The sequence below is a fragment of the Haliotis rubra genome, unplaced genomic scaffold, assembly GCF_003918875.1.
Source record: "Haliotis rubra isolate DU_JTF1 unplaced genomic scaffold, ASM391887v1 Scf242, whole genome shotgun sequence".
NCBI classification, from domain to species: domain Eukaryota; kingdom Metazoa; phylum Mollusca; class Gastropoda; order Lepetellida; family Haliotidae; genus Haliotis; species Haliotis rubra.
The window spans coordinates 20,968-37,085 of NW_025766470.1; positions in this window are offsets into that span (position 1 = coordinate 20,968).

Here is a 16,118-nt window from a genome sequence, read left to right on the forward strand (position 1 = left end):
CCTAATTACGAACCAGTTTGACAAATAGGAAATCCTCTTAACCAAGAATCAGGACTTCACAAAAAGAAATGGTTAGGAAGCCATCGAAATCCGCCGCCATAAACCTTTGATCAACAAAGACCCAGGGTACTACATACCAATGGTCTATGAAGAACTAATCAAACCATAAACCCTATCAGCTTGTTGTTTATTGGCTTATGCACCCTTGTGTATTGGCTTCATCACCAGCCCCTTAGTCCACAAATGGCCTCTCACAATTGTGTGCCATTTGTTATTTGTTATACGTGATGTTGTTTATGTTAAGATATACTATGTAGGCACATAGACACTATCAAACGATCCTAACAGTAGAAATAGTTTTGTTCAACGTATGTAAGGTTTATGACGCTTTGGATTGGAGCAAAGTACTTGATGTGAATTAGATCTTTAAATTCTGTACACTTTCCAAATCAGAATGGATGTTATTAGGTTGAAACATATGCATAACTTTATGAGCGTTTTGTTTACTATATTCAATTTGACAAACGAAGACGGTATAAAAGCAGTATTGAATACTATCTACAAATCCATATTTCACCCACAGGCTGACGTTGGTCTAACACGAATGAAGCATCATGTGACAGGCGTTCTGGATCATGGTAATGAGAAGTCCTATGCATATGTGTGGAACTCTGCACTGCCTGGAGACTGTAACGTGACCTGTGTACAGTTCTTCTTACAGTTCTCCAGAGGATAGCACAGGTGTGGGAAATATTATGTTTGGTATATATTAGCTAAGAATGATGTACATTTGTATATGAGCATACACATAATTGAATATTCATCAATGCAAACAAATATGTCATCAATCAAAAGTAAACCATTCTGATCATTCTTTACATCATTCAATACGTTACACCATCTGTTCATAATTGAAACGAACAAATCGAGCAATCAACGAAGGGTGATAAATTGAATACCTACACACAAGACAGACCTTGTGTCCAACCCGAACAGCGTTACACATTCTTAAATAATCTTTCATGATTAAGCAAGCCATGGCTTCAGCATTTGATATCATGGTTTCATTCTAGTTATCACTCACATGATGTAAAATTAAATGACACATTCTTTCCTATAGAGTAAAGGAGGTGGGCTTCCAGAAGTGTTGTACATACAAGGGGACAACAGCCCTAAAGACAACAAGAACATTGACAATGCTATATTTCCTCAGGTATCTCGTGCAGCTAAAAATGATCAAGAAGGTAAGACATAATAATTGCAGTGAAGTAATATGTAATAGCTTTAATGAATCTTATTTAACGGATAATGCATTTAAGAGATTCTGTTATTGTTAAAATGAATTATTATTCCTTTAAGGTAAAGCTGAACTTCCTAATGGTTGGTCATACACACGAAGATATAGACCAGATGTTTTCAAAATTCTCCCAAGCCCTCCACCACAAGTCCGCTCCAACTGTTGGCAAGTTGTTGGAAGTTTTGAAAACTGCATATAGACCTGAGAACTCCCATTCAGAACTGCTACGATCTGTCTGGGATTTCAGAGCCATGTTTTCCGGCTGCGATGCATTTAGAGGACATTCTATCCCCCACATTTTCAAGATATACATGAAAGGCAGCCAGCTTACTTTGGCCTACAAAGACTGGCCTCTACCAGATGAAATGTACCGTGAAATCCCGATGAACTTGACAGGTATGAACCCACATCTGTCTGTTGTAAGGCCACTCTGTACAACCATCGAGGATATTACAAGATCCATGTACAGAGATCTTCCCAAATGGAAAGAATCGGCTCGCCTTAAACCTTCGGAAATAGATGACTGGGAACGCTACCTACAGTCACTGTCCACAACAGTTGATCCTGAAGTAGATTTTAAGGACTTTGAAAACTTCAATGCTGCTCCAATGGAAGAAAGGAGATTACCAGAAAATTTGTTGGCAGCAGAAAAGTCACCGATAAATATCCAGGAAGTCCCAGGTTCGTGAATACATACTTTTATGTATAATGCAACATAATCTAGACTCATAGTTTTATTCCTAACATGTATTTTTGTGAGTCATCTTGACATTAAGCTAATGTGATTGCCCTATTGAACACATGAGCTTCATTTGAACAAGTATGATGTGAAAATGATTCGATTCATTTGTTCAGTAGAGAATCAGGGAATAGAATATAGACATAATGCATATTCGGCATATTCCCAGCCACAGCAAAACAAATGTTGCTTCTTTGAATTCTGAACATTCAAGGATTGAAAAACAGTCTGCACAATTTCGGGACTTATATGCAAGATTCTTCCTGACAGATGTCTATAGTGATTTTGTTCTTGAATGTTTCAGGTGTCTGTCCAAAGGAAGAGGAGGACACAATAGCTGGATTCAAGAATACCTCAACTAAAGAGCCCTTCAAAGCTTTCAACTTCACATGGATCCCTGTGTGCAATAGGTCTGTTGACTGATTTTGTTTGCACATGAAAATACGGTGTATATAGATTTTGGATGTCTTTGGACTTGTTGCATAAGTTTTCTTTGTCATGATGTAACATTATTCTGTAATATATTCTTGCCCATCTAGGAAAGCCACTGAACACCTTATTTAGGTTATCCTATGTGTATTTTTGCCATGTGTTTTTGGGCATGTAAAATTACTGTGTAAAAATATTGATCTTTGTGTGTGTGTATATATGCCTTCCCAAGTAGCTGACAAGATTGTGTATCATGACTATTAATCTAACATTTGGTAATCACTGTCAAATTCATGTGAAGTGAAAGAGTGTAAAACAACATGCCATTCATGGTGTCGGCAGCCTGTAAACAATTCAACAGTAGGCCCCGTTAATGTAGACATCACAGTTACTGTAAACTTTAATGAGGCAATGGAAACCTTGGTTAACAAGACATGCACATGGATCATCTTGAATTTCGATCTTTCGCAAGATATTTTATGTGTATGAGGTTTTTTTGTCATGCGAAATTAGCCTGTATTATATTTTGTCATCTGGGAAAGCCGTTGAACACCTTAGTTACTAAGATATGTACATGGATAATCTTTTATTTCAAGCTTTTTAAGGTTATCCTATGTGCATTTTGGGCATGTAAAATTACTGTGTAAAAATATTGATCTTTGTGTGTGTGTGTGTATATATATATGCCTTCCCAAGTAGCAAGGATCCTTGCTCAGATTAATGTAGCCACTGTGTTCGATTTTCAAAAGCATTAGGCTTCCGTAAGGACTTGTGCAAATATAACATGGCATATGATTTTAATGACAAGTTTCAATAAATTCTTCATTCATTGAAGAAATAAGTATGACGAATGTTCATTATCAATGATCATGTGCAAGATGTACGTACCACACAGCAATAGCTAACTGAAATTGTCAATAAGAAAACCTCGGCAAATCCCAAATGCTCGTTGGGTTAATAACATAGCCAGATATATTAGGAGTCGGTACTGGTGCCAGTAAAACGAGATATTAATCAATTCAACTGTAGACGCCATTGTTACCATGTGATCCTCTTTTTCTTACAAGCGCAGAAACTGGGGAACACTCGAAGTGCTGGAGAAAAACTCTATAAGAGATAGGATAAGATAAGATTTTATTATCCTAAGGGAAATTCATATAACATATTTGATTAAGACTAAAATATGAAAAAAAGTATATATGACATAAAAGATGAATATGAACGTATGAAAATATGACACTTACTGAAGGAAGATACTAATTATAACATATATCACAGTTACTGTAAACTTTAATGAGGCAATGGAAACCTTGGTTAACAAGATATGCACATTGATCATCTTGAATTTCGATCTTTTGCAAGATATTTTATGTGTATAAGCTTTCTTGTCATGCGAAATTCGTTTGTAATATATTTTTGCTCATCTAGGAAAGTCTTAGTTACTAAGATATGTACAGAGGTAATCTTTTATTTCGAGCTTTTGTAACGTTATCCTAAGGTCTTTTGTTGGCATGAAAGATTACTGTGTAAATAAAGATGACTGATATTTGTGTGTATATATCTATATTTATACATGTGTTTGTATATAATTGATTGAAGTGATCCTCTGTGATTACAGATTAAACCTATTCACTTACTTTGACCTATTGTGAAAAAGGCACATACTAGTATGTTCTTAGTAGTTCTTGTGAACATACATTGACATGTATATCATTCTAGTTTTTATGCGTGTTCCTAAGTATATAGTTTATCACGATATCGCCTTCCATTTAGTTCTTGTATATTTCAATTCCGGACATGTCAAATGCCCTCAGACATAAAGTGATCTCCAATGTGTGTTTATGTGTTCGTGACACTTGTTTCATTAATAAATCATGTTCATCCTCAATGATTTATTATATATTTTTTTCCAATGAAAATTCATGGTAAGTACAACATGAAGTAATTCGTTCCCATAAAACCTAGACAGAATTTTGGCAAGTGTCATGATAGTTACAGACTCACGTTGATATGTTTTTCACAAGCCACAAATTTGAAAGCCAAATTTTGCTCAGAAGTGCGTGAAACGGATTTGCCCATAGTCGACTTTTTCGAACATAGGCGTGGTATTTTCTACATCGCTCTAAATTAGCCGAAATAAGTCACATAGTTTCATTCATTTACAACCTTTAAACTTGACAAAACCCATGATTTTGAGCAAAAGTAGAAATTCTTGCCCATGGGCAAAATGTTTGATATTTCACTCTATATTAGCTGAATTTAAGTCACAATGGGTTGAAAACTGTGTCACGATACTTATAAACGTGTTTTCATTAATTTGCCTTCTTCGAAACTTGAAAAAAACATGAATTTTGAGCAGAGGTAGTAAATCTCGCCCATGGGCCAAACTTTCTTTCGCCCATGGGCGAGATATTTTAATATCGGTCTAAAGTAGCCGAATTAAGTCACAATGAGTTAAATTTTGTGTGGTGATACTTATAAACGTGCTTTCATTTATTTACAACCTTTAAACTTGAAAAAAGCATGATTTTGAGCAAAAGTAGAAAATCTCGCCTATGGGCCAAACTTTCTTTAAGCCCATGGCGAGATATTTTAATATCGGTCTAAATTAGCCGAATTAAGTCACAATGAGTTAAATTTTGTGTGGTGATACTTATAAACATGCTTTCATTCATTTACAACCTTCAAACTTGAAAAAAGCATGATTTTGAGCAAAAGTAGAAAATCTCGCCCATGGGCCAAACTTTCTTTCGCCCATGGGCGAGATATTTTAATATCGGTCTAAAGTAGCCGAATTAAGTCACAATGAGTTAAATTTTGTGTGGTGATACTTCTAAACATGCTTTCATTCATTTACAACCTTCAAACTTGAAAAAACCCATGATTTTGAGCAAACATAGAAAATCTCGCCCATGGGCCAAACTTTCTTTCGCCCATGGGCGAGATATTTAAATATCGGTCTAAATTAGCCGAATTAAGTCACAATGAGTTAATTTTTGTGTGGTGATACTTCTAAACATGCTTTCATTCATTTTCAACCTCCAAAACATGAAGTCTGAGCGAAATTAAACATTCTCGCCCATGGGCGAGGTAGTTTAAATTTTGAGTTTTCGAAAAAAAAATGTTCATTTTTTCATCCTTAGCATATATTCATGACAACTGCATGGGCGAGGTAGTTTAAATTTTGAGTTTTCGAAAAAAAAAATTTTCATTTTTTCATCCTTAGCATATATTCATGACAACTGCATATTTAATTTTGTCAGATCCTTTGTCAGAAAGCGGCCACAGGGCGGAGAGTTTCTGGACTTTTGTGAGTCCAGAATTAAATTGTGACGTGTTAATGGAAGATTGTTGTTATTCTGTCAGATTTAGTTTTCTTTAGAGATTCTCGGAAATGATTATTTCAAATTAATAGGAGTTGAACTGATGTAGCAATTTTGCTACCAGGAGTCATAAATTGTAACAAAAGCCATTAAATGATAAGAAAACAAAATTGGTCGTGGTTCACAGGTCAAAGAACAAGTCTATTGTGGGAGGTCTCCCAACACCATTTGTTCCCAAACACAAGGAAGTATGGATCATGGAGTTCTGAAAACAATAATGAGCTCTCATAAGTATACAATATATTCTCTATTATCTACTCTCTCTCTTTGTCATTTGTACACTCATAAAACTCAGATAAATAACTTTTTTATAATTCATAAATGTTTACACTTAATCTCTTATAGAAACGCTTAGAAAATCTCTCATATAATGAATTATGTGTGCGTATTATCTGCGACGTCATAACTATGCTTCTCTGAATCATGAACAATAAAATAATGAGATTAAACTCTACATTGCCAGAAATAATCTATCATACCATGAATAATAAGACATTGAATAACATCTCTTACAACTCCAATCTACACTCAAAAAGACTTAAATGTACTCGTAAACAAACATCGCTGGCTAACGCAAATTCTTGGAAACAGTGCATCTCTGACTCTCAATTCCAAGAAATGGAAGTCCTACTCTATTTGACCAAAGGGGTGACAGGTGGGCAAAACATATTGAAATGTAGGTCATACACTGAAAATAACTCTGATTTAAAACACTACAAATATACACCTTCTCTCTAATATACTCGATAGATGATCTTAACAAGGGAACATGTACATAAAATGCTGATATCTAACAACACCTGTACTTTAAATAATGGACTCTTCCAAATCTCAGTATGTTTCACTGCACACATATTAGATTGCAAATAATGAAAGACCTACCCTTTGACAATAATAAAAAAACATCATATTCAAATTCTACAGCTGACCAAATACCTGAAGAGTGTGTTTCCCAGCAATAAACATCTCTATATATCTATAAATGTATGACTTCTGTCCTCTCGCGTGCTATCTTGCATCCAGCTGTTTACGGCGAAAAACAATATGGCGCCAAGCAAGGGAGTGCTCATTAAACTAAACATCTCCGGGAGAAATCATTGTCAATTTTTTCTCTTAAATGATCAACCTTAATATATAAATGAACATAAAGACCAACTATTATCACCAAAAAAGACCAAACATTATCACAAATATTCAAAACAGGTGGTAATGAAAGAGCATTAATTCCATTAAAATAATCTTATTTCATAATTAAATGTTCCTTACATTAAAATTACTTCTTTTGTATGTAAGATTTTAACCTTTAAGAGACATGAATTATCATATCCCTTCCAAACAAGTGTAAGAATGAAAGTCTGTGGGTGCAGTTTTGTTAATTGTCCCATCAAAGAATCATTAGTGAAGTTACACTTTTTTGTAAATAAATAAAAGTTCAAATAAATTAGATACAATTTCATCCTTAACAAAGACTTTCACAAGACATTTTAAAGTGAAAATTTTCGTTGCATTTCCTTACGCCATTCTCCACCACCCCCTCCCCCCCAATAATACACATATGTTGATAGGGTTCAGGGCGTGCTCAATGCATCATTTACTGATAGATCTATTCAAACGAACAAATGTTCATAATAATGGGATGCAATATAAAATGTTGATTAATCCTATCCGATTTTTTATAGCTGCCCTTAGGGACCGTTCATAATGTATGGCTTTGGGATGATGTTGATTTTTATTTACAATGTGAATTACACACACACACACCACCCCCACCCCCCACCCCTAAAAGTGGATGAGTATGTACAGAATAAGAGACGGCCCACCCTGCATGTCATGTACATTATCTATGACGCCCTCTCCCCTTCCCATAATTTCTAAACATAGTGCGTGTGTACAAAAGTGCTGACCCCTTAGCTCCCCTGAACAAAATGGGTGACACCCCACCCCACCCTCCAGCCCTTACAATCAACACCCCCACCCGCAGCCATATATTTAATTATGAACGGTTCCTTATATTGATGTACTTCATTGATTATTTGAAAATGTATATTTGCAAAATTCAAATCAGGTGATGGGTACGAAATGTAATGCAATTTGGATAACTGATGACTTTATACCTAAAACTGCGATTTATGTAATATTTCCGTCCGTTGATCGATGCACAATCAAATAATATATAAGATTATATCTGTCACTAGCTCGATCTTGATCTTTTATGAAAATAATGTTCCGAAATGATAGTTGCTAAGTTGGATACCTATTACCAATATGAATTATGTGTCAAATTTGCCAAGGAAACAATTAGTTGACATTTTGTTGGTTCCTTACGTTGAAACAACGTTGACAACTAAACGAATCTCGACTAACTTTCTTTGGTCGCATGATAAACGTTGAATCAACGTTTATGAAAGGTTGATCAACCAAACAACCAAAATTCAACGTTGATTCAACGTTGATTCAACGTTGTGTGCCCGCTGGGTAAATATCTGCTAATCCATGACACGATTCCAACCATATCATGAACATGTGTTTGTGAATCATAATCAAATAGTGATGCTACAAGGCGTCCATGCCGCGTCAACAACACATGCTAACGCACGAGAATTGCAATACGGGCCCCTAAACCACCGATGCTCCGTGACCAGGAGACACATGTGATTGAGCATATGTAGGGTGGGGTTGAAGACAAAAGACAAAATGGATATACTCGTGCTGTTATGCTTTTGAATTATAAGTAGACATTCGTTCTTGTCACGGCATAAATGTATACTTCCCAGTTTCAACCAAATGTACATTCGAAGGATATCGAAATCTAGGTTATGCTATTTGAATCATATTTACATTTAAAGACCCAAACAATGGTCTGTTGTCCAAATATTTATGTTTTCCATATCTGGTCCCAATCTGTATCCAGAGACCATACAATAGTGTATTATATAGTGTCTGTTGTATCATAGTCACAGAACGATATTATTTCCCCTTCCGCCCAGCCCTTACTGTAATGCTTACTACCTGGGGTACGTATCTGTAGCACCTGTGCCGACAACGACCCCTTCAGCCTAATTTAAGCATATCTAAATATTCCCAGGTTCAGCGTCTGTTATAATCTGCAGGAAAACTCAGGGTTACAGCAGGGTTCGGGTTACAGACTAAACAAACCAAACACCCATGGCTGGCGGGGACCAACATCTTCAGTAACATTTGCATCTGCCAACGCTTAATTTGCAAGTGGTGAGGCAATACGCTAATGAGGCTTAGGGTCCTGTACCATGTTTGTGAAATATCTATGATGCCTTATATGAAGTCTACAATCTAAGTAAGTCTACCTATGTATGACTTTAAGTGACTGCTTGAAAAAAAGCTCCTTTAGAATTTTATTTGGTAAACATTAATATTAGTATTTCACTGACTCAATCACAATGGAAAACACATAGCAGCCTATAATTCATTGTGACTATGATTAAGCCATCACTGTAAAACGCAAGGGTTATTTCCTTTGAGTTAACTGACAGGCTTTCGGTATTTAATATTTGGAACTCCAGCCAAAGGTGATGTTATGCTGTCTGGAAATATAGCGTTTTTTGTAATGCTTTGGTTGCACTTAATGATAAGTGATTGTTAAATGTACACATGATGTTTTCGAAGGATAATCTCAGTTGACTCAGAGACCTAATTTGAATGTGTTTTCCCCTACTCTTTCCACACCCATCCTTCAGTTTTTATGTTTGTGACATGATCTGCACACTGATAATTTAAAACAGGTATATAAATAATAACTCTTTGCAATCTTTACCCAATTTACTTTTCCATTTTTTTAGCAATTTTCAGTTTCTATTATTTCTGGAAATTTTGTACGGAGGTACATTTAATTAATAGTTTCACCCAATAACAGTAAAGCTACAGATAATGCGTTCTTTGGTAGATTTACAAGTTCACATTATATTCCATGATATTCGGATGCCAAAATGATTAAAATTATTATATAATATATAACAAATCAGACAGCAAAAAGCAAAAATTAAAAACGCATGAGCAACATAAATCATGTCAGGTACATGTAGTAAGCTTTCAATAATTACAGAAACTGCTTAGTTATCTAACTTCACGAACTAATTGCAATCACTACAGTTTTCTATAATCTGCCCAAGAGATGGAATCAAAATAGGTGTACAGTATATTGCGTCGGGTAACCGAAAGTTGAGAAACGACGTCCCGTATGGGACAACATCTGTATTCCGAATCAGAAAGCGGCCATCCCCGGTAGTGGTGTAACGATTCATCGATAGTATCGATGTTCGCATAGTCAACTATGCGATACGAATGAATCAATACAAAACACATTTAGGCAATACATCAGGATATTAATATCGCAAGGGTCCGTGATACATCGATGTATCGCCACAAGAGACGATATATCCCGATAGTACTTAAGTGCTACTTAAAGTTGTAAGGAGTATTGCATTAGGGATAGGAAGGGAATCTCTTAAATTCTTCTGAAATTTAAAAACAAAGTGAACCTTGTAGGAATTTGTTTGTATCTGTTACATGAACAAAGGAGTTGGTGTAGAAGTGATAGAGTGTGAACATTTTTCAAACTCTGTGAACTGTACAATACTTGTATTCAAGTAATTGAAATATATTTTAGTAGTTTGACAAATAACACAATTTATTCACAACTATGGATGATATCTTAGGTTTGTTAAGAAAGAGAACAAAGATAAGATACAATTTCGACAGCAGACTTAAGAGTTTATTTCAGTGATTCTGAATTCTGATATAAAATACATTGAATTGTTTGTGAAAGAATTGGTGAAGAAACACAACTTCCCAAAGGAAACTTCAGTTTCAAATTTAATTTGAGGCGTGCTGAACATGTTTGACTGTACCTTCTTCAACATGAAATGCTGAAATTTTATGAGATCAACAGTTCTTTAAGTCTGTGACTATAAACTTTAACTCACTCACTCACTCACTCATGATATATCGTCTCGCCTCATTAAACTGGTATCAGGATAATTATATCGTCTCTCCACTTAGGCTACGAAACACAGCTCTAATACCAAGTATGTGCATATTTACACATTTACAACAGTAATTTACATCATTAATACATTGTAATCATCTTTTTTGAAAGTATAGATAATGAAATTTGTGCAGCTATTATCATGCGGATGATAACTCATGCAAGTGTGCACTAAAATTAGGGACCTAACGGTTCATGTCTGTGTCCAAGAGCGTTCGTTGTGGTACTCTCGGATGGTAGTTCAGGAGGCGGAAGACAAAAGTCAGCAGTAAAGTTGAAGCAGAGACCATATAATATCTATTATATGGTCTCTGGTTGAAGACAGCAGCAGTCATGTTTATTATGGTTGGGGAATAATGGTAGAAATGGTACATACGATGGAAATCACGTGACAGAACGCACATCGGGACCGAGTGGCCAATGTTCCCGATGTGGAGACCCGCTTTGTCACTTACACACATTCAGAAGTCGGACGGCGATTCTTCATCGTCGATGTAGTCGTTGGTGAGGCGACGGCCTTGGCCGACGCCCCGACTAGCCGCACAGTCCGTCCGTTTCGGTTGATGATCTGGGCCCGTTTTCTCGCCTCGTCTCTGACTGGTCTCCCTGCTTGGTCTCCCTGCTTGACCATGTGAGTCCGGTGTTATGCATAGGGACATTACGCCACGTTGTGCGAGGTCACTGACCTGTGCACATGTACATACGGAAGATCCGCCGACGTTGGGAGATGTTAATTGACATTTACTGATGGCATTGGGAACTAAGGGTCCTGCCCTGAGGGGGGTTTATGATAAAAGGGCTACACCGAATGATTGCTGAATACATTAAACAAACAAAGGGGATAGAATGTCGGTGGACTTTGGATATATATGGAAACAATTATGTTGTTTGAATATATGAAGTTTTACAGAAACTTATTGAAATGGTTTACTCTATGACATCTGTGTGAACACACCTGTCTGCGTTTTATTGCAATAAGCAGTCTCTCCTTGTATGTCAAATATAAGAAGTGTACCTAAGGTCAGTTATTTAAACTATAATGTAATTTCCATTTCAAAAAAGTATAAACGGTATTACCTACTGATCAAAAAGGCTTATCAGTACCCCACCGCCACCACCCCACCCTAGGCCTACCCCATCCCACACCCTCTCCCTCTCACAAACATGCACACACACACTCCCTAACATACATATTGCTCTGGCCCATAGACCCAATATTTGAACCTTTTAAACAGACATCATGTGTATGTCAAGAAAGGCAGGCACGTTAATAGTGGTGCTCAGTCATGGGTATCACCTCACCATGTGTTTCTAATTATCTCAGTACATTATGGTTTGGTCGGACGCGCTAACGAACCCTATGTGACAGTTACATTACAGAACCATTGAAATACATGTTAAAGTAGTGTTAATCTTGTAACACTATATTTACCCATTACCAACCATTTACGCGTGTACTAAATATATGACAAACCCAACCCTGGTCATACGAGATTGCAAAGGTATTGAAATGCATGTCCTACAATCACAGCATTTACATATGTTACACATGCTAGAAAACACATGAAAACAATGGCCAGATGTACACACCTGTGAAATACATGTAAATACGGAGTTGAGTGTTCGTTTATTTTAACACCCCTGTATTAAACGTGTGTAAATCTGACGGCCAGATGATACGTAGATTTCAAACGTTGTTCATATGGCCGCCGGATGAAACGTATATTTTCTAACGCTAGTAAATTTGGGTAATACAGTCATTATGCGTGAAACAAATGACCAATACATATTTCTTACTTAATAAAAGCCAGCCACCCGGACCAATGAAGACTGAACACTTTGGACGACTATGTGAGGCGTGTGACTGAGTCCATTGTTACGTGTGTACCCGTGAAGATCAGGGTTGGAATTGATCTTCAGTAACCCATGCTTGTCGTAAGAGGCGACTAACGGGATCGGGTGGTCAGGCGTATATCGATACTCATGTTATTGATCAATGGATTGTATGTTCCAGACTCGATTATTTACAGACCGCCAACATATACCTGCCATATAGCGGCGTTAAACAACAACCAACAATACTGATACTGTATTGTCCTGCATCTGTCGTATTTGGACGTGGTACTAAAAACGGTAAATTGAAGTAAGGATATAATTATGTGAGTGAGTGAGTTTAGTTTACGCCGCACTCAGCAATATTCCAACTATATGGCGGCGGTCTGTAAATAATCGACTCTGGAACAGACCGTCCAGTGATCAACAGCATGAGCATCGATCTGCGCAATTGGGAACCGATGACATGTGTCAACCAAGCCAGCGAGCCTGACCACCTGATCCCGTTAGTCGTCTACAGTGGATTACTGTAGATCAATTCTAACCCGGATCTTCACGGGTCTATATAATTGTGTAAATCTAAAGGTAAGTGGTAGTCCGCGTTTTCTTCAAAGTTAACTTTACAGGTAAATCCAATGTTCAACTGAACGATTATCGTAGAGGGGAGCTGTTTTTCGTATCAACAGCATAACTCCTAATTTATTCAGTATTATAGTGTACCAGTACATTGCTGACCTAAAATTACATATTTGGCTTTAATTTCAAAGGCAACAAATTCATAGAAGGCAAGGTTTATTTTTGGTGCTAGAGCTTTTATTTCGTACTTCTATTTATACACTGCAAAGAAAGGACTGATGTCTACAATTTTCACAGAAACTATTGCCTACTTATGTAAGCATGCAGGGATGAAAGGGACTGTGAATGGTGCTATCTGCTTCCGCTTTTTTGTCTTCTTCTTCATCTCCGTTTCCCCTCCTCTTCTTCTTCTCTTCGTCTTCTTCCCCTGTTTTCTTGGTTACTTGGTGATGAGGCATAAGTGAACACTACTTGACTAAGTATTAATCAGAATTTTCAAAATGGATAATGAATTGCACATGAAGCATTTGTTTTTTATTATTGTGCAAAGGTTTATATTCTGGGTGAATAGCAATCCACATGTGAATATTTTTGCTTAGTACGAGTACTTTGAGTAGTTACACTGGGTTTCACTAAACGCAATTTTTATTGGTAACGCTAACAGTAGATATGACGCATGATAGTTACATGTCCTTCGCCAGGTGTACGTTACTATCAATCTGAAAGATAAGCGTCTGAAGACCAATCCCATGTCTGAAAGCATGACACGAGACGCTGATAAGATATACATCGACGAAAGTAAGACTTCACTGAGAACTTATGTATGTTTCCTATAATAAGTGCCCTTGCCTCAGTAGACAAGACTTTCACTGACCTTAAAGATAAGTGCATAAGTGCCATCGACCTCTGTCACAAAGGTCAAGATTAGATGAAACAGGGTAGAGGTTAAAGCATACATGCTGTTGCGTACAAGCGGACGTCGACGGGCGTGTGATACGCAATAGCGCGATCGAGACAAAATACTGACACTCTTCCGTGAATCAGACGACAATGTCCGAGTTCATCTGTATCAGCACAAAATCCACAGAAAGCCATAATCAGCAATGGACCCAGACTTTTAACCGTTTGACTGACTGACTGAGTTTGGTTTTACGCCGCTTTTAGCAATATTCTAGCAACATCACGGCGGGGAACATCAGAAATGGGCTTCACACATTGTGCCAATGTGGGGATTCGAACCCTGGTCTTCGGCTTGACGAGCCAACGTTTTAACCATTAGACTACCCCACCGCCCCTTTAACCGCTTGAACAAGTCTGGGACATAATAGGGTGGTCATGTGCATCAACAAGCTGTTGACTTCGGTAGTGCGCTTCATGAGGAGTGGGACAGACTCCTCCATATTTCCACTGGGAAATTCATACCCAGTTTATTTCGTCACATAAATGAATGTTAGAGAAATCGTGTGCGTATTGCGTACTATATTCTGTCTTTTAAATCTTATCAATATCGTCCTTCTGTCGGTGGTTATGATACCTACGACCCGTGAAGATCCGGGGTAGAATAGGTCTTAAGCAACCCATTCTTGTCATAAAAGGCGACTAACGGGATCGGATGGTCAGGCTCGCTGACTTGGTTGACACATGTCATCGGTTCCCAATTGCGCAGATCGATGCTGATGCTTTTGATCACTCGATTGTCTGGTCCAAACTCGATAATTTACAGACCGCCGCCATATAGTTGGAATATTGCTGAGTGCGGTGTAAAACTAAATTCACTCACTCACTATGATACCTACTGCCATACGTCATGAACTTCTTCCTAATTTGTTAAATTCTGAAATTTTGAAGTATTTGCGATTACCCCCCGTACGTTTTTTAAGCGTATTTCGATATAACATGATAAATCACTCTACTAGACTCGATTGTTTACAGACCGCCATCAAACTAAAGGTGCTAAAACCAAACTCACTCACTCACTTACAACAACAGGTATTTCGGGATTTTTCAAAGTATTGTCTTTCGATAAGAACACACCCACATTATGATTGTCACGTGTTCGCGGTACCTGCGTGTGATTCATTTCCGGTGGGGATGTCATATGGCGAGAGGTACTTTCTTCTTATGCTAATTATTCAAAAAACATCAAATAGCTGCAAAGTTGCTGATGCAGCGTTATCAAATATTCAATCACTCACTGTTGACATATAAACATAAAATGGTATCCATCTTCAATATAATTACAAAGGTTTAAAGAAACAGAAATCTCTGGATCTTTCATTATGATGAATGTAACTGCCTTCTCTTAAACGGAAACTATTACATGTAAACTTTAAAACATATATCTTCATATCATGAACTGTGAAATGGCACTGGTTATATAATGTTCTGATTTCAACATGGATTTGATTTTTCACTTACAACAATAGGTATTTCGGGATTTTTCAAAGTACAATGTATTGTCTTTCGAAAAGAACACACCCACACCCACAAAAGACTTGCCCAACCTTTTTAGCAACAATCATGTGTAAGCCAGGGCTTTTTTTATAATGGTAGCTATGCCACTGGGCCTAGAAGTTCGAGGCTCTCTTAGCGCTAAGATAGTCGTAAGTTAATGTTAATGAATGGCACTTACGACTATCTTAGCGCTAAGAGAGCTTCGAAAATCTAGGTCCTTGTAAAAATTGGCATTCGGACGATGTCACGTGTTCAGATTTCTCACCACCATGTTGTGCTGGTGGACAAGAATGGAATGTCGTCGTATCCTATTTGCGTAGGTCGACGCTCATGATATCAATCACTGGAGTGACCATCCTGCATCATTTAACGCCCACATTCTTATAA